General features: G+C 45.5%; 1 non-coding gene across 1 annotated transcript; it reads left to right on the top strand.

Moving 5' to 3' along the window:
* Positions 1-329: 329 nt before the first annotated feature.
* LOC127229442 (U6 spliceosomal RNA) lies at positions 330-432 on the top strand. The gene has a single exon (XR_007835133.1). It is a non-coding gene; the product is annotated as a U6 spliceosomal RNA (small nuclear RNA).
* The last annotated feature ends 6981 nt before the right edge of the window (positions 433-7413 follow it).

The following is a 7413-nucleotide window of genomic DNA, read 5'->3' as shown; positions in this document are numbered from 1 at the left end:
CATCATCTGATGAGTGGCTCCAGTTAGACCAGTGGTTCTCAACCTGAAGGTTGTGACCCCTTTGGGGGTTACAGATCAGATATCCTGCATATGCAAAATTTGCAATTCATAACAGTAGCAAAATTACAGTTATGAAGTAGCAAGGAAATAATTTTCTGGTTGAGGGTCACCAAAACATGAATAACTGTATTAAAGGGTTACAGTGTTAGGGCTGAGAACCACTAAGCAAGCCCCAGTGCCAAGTGAAAGAAATATTCCCTTTCCCATTAGATGTCTGATCCCTTTCATTGTGAAAGTACTAAAGTATCATGGCATTAAAACATGCTTACATGTTTTGACAGCCCATATACTGTCATTGGAAGGATGCAGAGAAGATCAGCATGGCCCCAGGGCAAGGATGACATGTAAATCTGTGTGTCCTATGGCTTTTCTGGGACAGGTGCACTCAAACTCACAGTAGCAGTGGTTGCCTGCACGGATCATAGCAACCAACCTTCCAGCATGGCGGGGGAGGGACTCATGACCTCCTATCCCTTACTAAGGCACCATAGACAAATGATGGCTTTTGGGGGAGGTAGTGTCAGTTTTCTTTAAGGGTGTGGCCTCTGGTAGGCTGAACATGCTTTGTTGGATAGCCCCACATCCATGATATATTGGATTCGGGATTGTCTATTAAGTAAAGAGGTCATAAATTTGGTATGGGGTGATGAGAAGTTAGGGGGGAATGTGATTGAGATGCTGTGCATGAGATTCTCAAGGAATTAAAAATATACTAACATATATTTGTGGGCTTTTAAAAAGTGACAGTTTCTCTTCAAAGTGATAGACAGATGCTCACGTGTTGGATGGCTTGTTTATCTCTGTGTGTTTGTTCTCAGCTGGAGGAGGCTGTAAGCATCCTTGCTGTAGAATAAGGAACCTAAGACCCAGTTAGTGGAAACGTGTAATGTATTGAGAAAGCAGAGAAATCTTTGCACGCCCTGTGGGGGAAATCCTTTCAGTCCCATCACTGATAAACAAATCTGGAGGTCAAATAAACACCAAGGCCTCTTACTGATAGAGAATTTGCCTGTCTGTGAATTCCACTTGCTTCGGAGCCCAGATCATATTATTCACTTTTCAGACCCACCTCGAACAAAGCCTTCCAAGGAAAGAAATCTTGGCCCTGACTCCATCTGCCAAAGAGCACTCAACTCCAACCTTTCCTTGGAACTGAGAGGGTGTTCAGGGCACCTGTGGATGTCTCCGGTTGCACTTGTTATTATTTGGTGCTTTTGTTAGGCTTGAAGCGTCCACGAGGCATTGTATAGTACTGCAGATCAGAAGTTTCACACTGCTTCCTGCTGTGCTACCCAAGGCAAGAGTAATGATCCTCAAGCTGCTACAAAAATCCCTTTAAAAAGTCACATTCAAGGCTCAGTACAAAAAGCCTTTTCCTGAGTGTCAATGCCCACCCCATCCTTCCAGAGCCTTGGGAGTCTTTTCTGTCAAGTTCCCTATGCAGCTTCATTACAGTGGTTCTGTTATGGGGTCCTGAAGAAACAGGGAATGCCTTTTCTTCTTTGTCAAGGTGATCACCTAGCAAAGCTATTATTAATTAACTATTAGTAATGAATTGAGTCTAGGAACATGCACTTGGCTTCTTCTACATCAGTTCATGTGTAAACATGTGTGAGTTCTTGGCAGAGATATGCAGTTAGATCCAGGCAGGCCAGGAGTGTGTTTCAGTAGGAGTTAGGGCAATCCTCTCAAGCCTTTGATAGTATCCTCCAAGATGCTGAAAGGTCTGGGAGCCACTTGGAGAAGCAGGGTATGTTGCACAGAACCATGCAAAGCATGTCTCCCATCTCTGAAAAGGAAGAGAGGTCCTAAGGGGTAGCCTCAGCTCCTGGGGACTGGACACTCACCTATTGAAGCCACCTGTACACGCCCCTGCCCAGTGTCTGCAGTCAGGCCCACATGTGTGATGTTCAGTAGAGGCTTGTGAGAGAATCAAACCCGAGAGCCTGTAGGCTCTCTATAGCTGGGCGGCAAGTTAACTCCAAGCATGCAATCTATGCAAGCCTTTATCACAGTTTCTGATAATCATGATGATAATGGTGCTGGCTCGGGGTCTCCCATGATGTGCGGGTCAGATATTTTGGGGGTATGTCATCTGACTTGCACAGAATGGAAAGCAGCCTTTCCTAAAAACACCTCTTGCCCCAGGACTACTCACCCAAGAAGAGGCTCCGGTGGCTCAGTGTCTGCAGAGTCACCGAAAAGAAGTGGGATAATCTGTACTCGCCGTCAGCATGGCAGGGAGTAGAGAAATCAGCTTGAAGAATTAAACATAGCAGGAGAGCTAAGCACAGAGGTGACAGCAGTGTGGCCGGGCACTTGTGATCAGCCGCACGAATCATGGCAGGCATGAAGCTCTAGAGGGACTCATGGAAAGTGTGACAAATGGCAAGACCGCACAGCCTGGGTCATCCCTGTGCATACTCAGGTGACTCTGACTAGTCAGCATCTTCATTATTTCCTGGGCCTGGTAATAACTCGAAGGGCTTCTGTGGGAAGGTTGTGAGGGCAGCTGCTAGAGGGCAAGGCCTGAGCTACACTGGTAATATTCCCAAGAGTGACTACAGAGCCCCCTCTAACACCTTCCCTGTCTTTAGTCACACTTAAACAGTGTCCACCCAGACCTGGGCTGGAGAGTATAACGATTCAGTCACCATTCAGAATAGATTCCCAAACACATAGACCCATCCTTCACCATCCAAGCATTGCAATCTTTTCACCTTCTCTAGAGAAATGCGCAACGAGAGGAACCCATTTCTTCACTATCTGGCTTCCGTAACTCAGGCCTATCCTGGTCACCTGGCCTGTAGCTTCTCTCTCCCAGCCTGACCTGTGTTCCACCCCTGCTGTAAACTCACCCTAGAGGATTTCCAGGTATGTCCTGGAGTCTGGCAGCCCCTGAAGTCAAAGAGCCAACTAGTCTGAGCCCTTCATACTCCTCCTCGTCCCTCTTCATCTGTTTGTTTGTTTTTTCGAGACAGGGTTTCTCTGTATTGCTCTGGAGCCTGTCCTGGAACTCATTCTGTAGGCCAGGCTGGACTTGAACTCACAGAGATCCTCCTGCCTCTGCCTCCTGAGTGCTGGAATTAAAAGGGTGTCTCTGTGTAGCCCTGACTGTCCTGGGACTCACTCTGTAGACCAGGCTAGCCTTGAACTCAGAGGTTCGCCTGCCTCTGCTGAGACTAAAGGCTTGTATCACCACTGCCTGGTCCTTTTCATCTAAGACAGGTGAACTCAGGTGTTGTTTTTGGATCTGGTGTGTCCTCCAAATGCTATGCTTGAAGGCTAGGTCCCCAGCAGATGGCGATATTGGTAAGTGGTGGAACCTAGCGAAAGTTGGAATTTGGGAGGTGGGACCCTTGCCCCCTTTCCTGTCTGTCATTTTCCTCTTGGACACTGTGATGTAAGCAGCTTCCTCCACCATGTGTCCTTGCCACAATTGTACTGCTTCACCACAGACCTAAAGCAATAAAGCCAACAAACCATGGGCAGAAACCATGATGAATGTTGCCTCTGAGTAAGTTGCTCCTCTCAGGTCCTTGTGAGAATGATTGAAAACTGGCTAACACAGGTTGTCCTTCCATATAGGGGTCCCCATGAACCCAGGATGGATAAAAGGAAAAGATACTCTCCTTCCCTATCCCTGGGCAGTCCCTAATTGTCTCTACTGGAAGGCCTTTCATGGACTCACAACGGTGGAATCTATTTTGCACCCTAAAATGACACCTTAAGTTTTAACAGAACAGACACTTTTTAGGGACTATTCTGCTGTCCGACATCAACAGAGACCTGTTACGGAGCTAGCTTTCCATTGCTGTGACAAAAAGCCTGAGTAGATCAATGGAAAGGAGAAGACTTACTTTCTCTCATGGTTTTGGCTGTTTGAACCCAGGGTCACTGTGCCCTCTGTCACCCTTATCAGCAAGCACAGCATGTCATCGTGGAGAGCCATAGACTGCTTGCTGACCCAGTCTTTAGAATTTGAGAACTGAGGGGACATTAGAGATCTAAATCAAGTTGGATATGGTGGCTTCTTTCTGTAATCCCAGCATTTGGGGAGCTGAGGTAAGAGGGTCATCCTTGGGTCAAGGCTATCCTGTGCTATATGTGGATACATGATACGTTCTAGGCTACCCTGGGATACCAAATGGAACCCTATTTGTTGTTGTTTTTTTAAAGTCTGTCTTAATTAGGATTACAATTGCCTTGGAAAAAATAAAAGCAAAAACAAACAAACAAACAAACCACCATGACCAAAAGTAACTTGTGGAGGAAAGGAAAGGATTTATTTCACTCCCAGTTTCCCAAAACAGCAGTGAGGGCAGGAGCTCACACAGGGCAGGAGCCATGAGGCAGGGGCTGGAGCGGAGGCCATGGAGGATGCTGCTTACTGGTTCACTCCCTCTGGCTTGCTCAGCCTGCTTTCTTATAGAGCCGGGTTCCAAAGGCCTGGCATGGCCCCACCCACAAAGGGCTGGACCCCCTCTCATCAATCTCACCCTCTTCTCAGATGACCATAACAATTACTATCTCCATGCCTGGAGGGAGTCAGGAGAGGAATAGCTTCCAGAACACAAAGAAGGGTGGTAAGGATGGGACCACAGTGTAGACTGCTGCGGTGGTAATAAGTTAACAGAGTTCAATGTCTTCCTACCTTGCAGAGTATTTCTGACATCGTCTAACTTAAAGCAGAAGTTATACACCATGAGCATACACTTGACCTTAGGGGGTTGAAAGAAGCCTTAGTCCACCTGAAGAGGAAATGAATATGTAAACGTCCAGTCCCTGGAGTCACATTGCCTAGGTTTGAGCCCAAATGCTACCATTTACTGGCTAAGGGACCTTGGGCAATTATTTTGGCTCTTAACATCCCAGTCTGTAAAACGGGGATGATAATAGCACACCTAACTCATAGGGCGGCCATGAGAGTTTAATGAATTGGCATTTGTGGCGCTCTTAGCGCTGCTCATAGTGAGTGCTATTGTTGCTATGCCTTAGAGAGGTTGAAAGTGGATTTCAATGAGGGACCACTTCATGCTGCACAGAGAAAACAAAAATGGCTTCAAAGTAGGAGCTATGAGGTCAAACACTCAGAACCACAGGGCTTCATTTCAGACCACCTGTTTCTTATAGCACCGGGCAATGCTAGTGGGCTCTCTCCAGAATGTGGCGAAAACTGAATTTGCATATTTAAGAAGTACATCTGGAAAGGCCACTGAATGTCCATAAACGTCTGTCAAATTGAATCAAAGCAACAGTCTGCGGCGGATTTAAAATATTTCCACTAAGTCTTTGATGATTCTGACTCCAAGATGTGAAACCTAACCTCTCCCACCCCCCCCCACCCCTCAAGCCTCACTCCTCCACTTTGAGTAGTGTTTGTATTTAGAGGTCTCTTCTAATGAAAGGAATAAAGCAGAAATGGTAGCTTGCCACTTTGGAAATAGGTAAAGAAACCCACTGTGTCATCCTTGTTTCTTTTTTCAGTTGGAGTTCTCTAGATGTGTGTGTGTGTGTTCACACTCACAGATGAATAATATTGCCTGAATCCAGAAAGCATCTTCTCTACCTCCATTCTCTGACCCATATGCCAATCTTCTCTGGCAACACCCTCACAGACACACCAGGAAATAATGCTCTATTAGTGATCACCTGGGCGTCCCTCAGTCCAGCAAGTGTACGCTACAAATGCACCACCGCACAACTCTGGGGAAAGAAACTGCCATGTTCTGACAACTCTCAGGAAGCCTACGATGGGGTCCGTGTTGTGCAGACCTCTTGCCAGTAGCCACAGAATGGCTCCATCCTGATCACAAATAGTCTTTTCCTTCCCACATGGTCATGGCATTTTCTTGGCCCCTGACTATCCCCATTTGCAGAAGATCATTTAGAGTCTGTTTCATGCAGAATTTTCTCTTCCTATGGGACATGAAGGGAGACTATTTGCTGGGTCCTTACAAAAATGCTCCTTTAAATTCAGAGAGGAGTTTAGTACAAGAAGATTCCATTCTGATTCTAAGCCAGTTAAACGTTGGGACTGGCCCAAAGGGTTTCATTATAAGACAGAGTTCGGTCCCGTGGGTGGAGCCAAAGTGCTAAGTGTTGCATCAGTGTCACAGAGGAAGAGAACAGGAATTTTGGAACTGTCACGGTGTGTGCTACAGTGAGAGGGGAGTGACTGCTCGATCTAAGTGGATCCATTATGTGACACGGTTACTGAGTATGATCCCTATTTGATGGTAATTTCCTGTTGTCCTGCTCTTCCAAGCACTTAGTGTCCACCCCAAGGCATCAATGGGTAGGAGCTTGGGTTCTGGAGTCAGAGGACTGGAATTGGAAATGCCTGTATTATTAGCTTTCTTTTACTATAATGAAATACTTGATATTATTTATTTACAAAGAAAAAAGATTTGCTTTGGATTATGGCCTTGGAGGTTCCAGTTCAAGATTAGCAGAGTCCTTTCTTTGAGCCTGTCTTTGCCATACTAGATGGTAGGTAGAGTGAATGTCTCATGTCATAGACAAGTGACCAGGGGCTCATAGTCCCCTTTAAGATTCATCCCTCCTATCATCAGGTCCAACGCTTAAAGGCTCAACCACTTAACAGTAACAGTCGGACAACCAGCCTTCACCATGGGTCTGTTAGAGCATTGTCTAAAACAAAACACTCTCTTTGACCTTGTATAAGTCACTCAGCCTCCCTAAGGTTTGCTTTATGATCTGGAAGTCATAACAATTCTATAGCCACTACCAGCAATCGGTACCAAACAGTAGTGTTATCTTATAGGGTTAGTTTAAAGAATATTCTATGTGATGTTTTTAGTTTGCTATCCATCATATAATAAACTAGGGAAGGTTTGGCATTTATTATTAGAAATAATAGTAATAATTTTGATATTATTTTTAATGGATCAAGAGAGCTGAAATATTTTAATAAGGATAATGTTGATAATGGCAAATCCTTTAGGAAAAGGGAAAAAGCAAAGAAAACCTTCAAGTTTTGGATAATAACCAAGAGTGAAGCAACTGCCTGGTCCCTGGCAGTCACTGTCATTGTGTTCATTGTGTGAGATTTATTGGCATCACAGAAGTCACTGTCCCTTTTGGCTTGCATGTGTGCAGAAGTGAGTATGTGCGCAGGCACACACATTGCCTCCTGTATTCACCATTGCTAAATGTGGAAAGCAGCCTTCTGGCAGTCATTCAGAACATCACAGGAAAAAAATATCAGGCTCCCTCCAGTCCTGGTGAATGGCCTGGTAAAGGATCTTTCTCTTAACTCCAAAAGCCAAGTAAATAGTCTTGGGCCGATCACCATCTCTCAGTCATCTCATTTTTCTTCTCCTGTTTGGT

The sequence above is a fragment of the Phodopus roborovskii genome, unplaced genomic scaffold (assembly GCF_943737965.1).
Source record: "Phodopus roborovskii unplaced genomic scaffold, PHOROB, whole genome shotgun sequence".
Classification (NCBI taxonomy): Eukaryota; Metazoa; Chordata; class Mammalia; order Rodentia; family Cricetidae; genus Phodopus; species Phodopus roborovskii.
The sequence above is the reverse complement of the archived record's forward strand: the minus strand, read 5'-3'. Positions and strand labels throughout refer to the sequence as shown.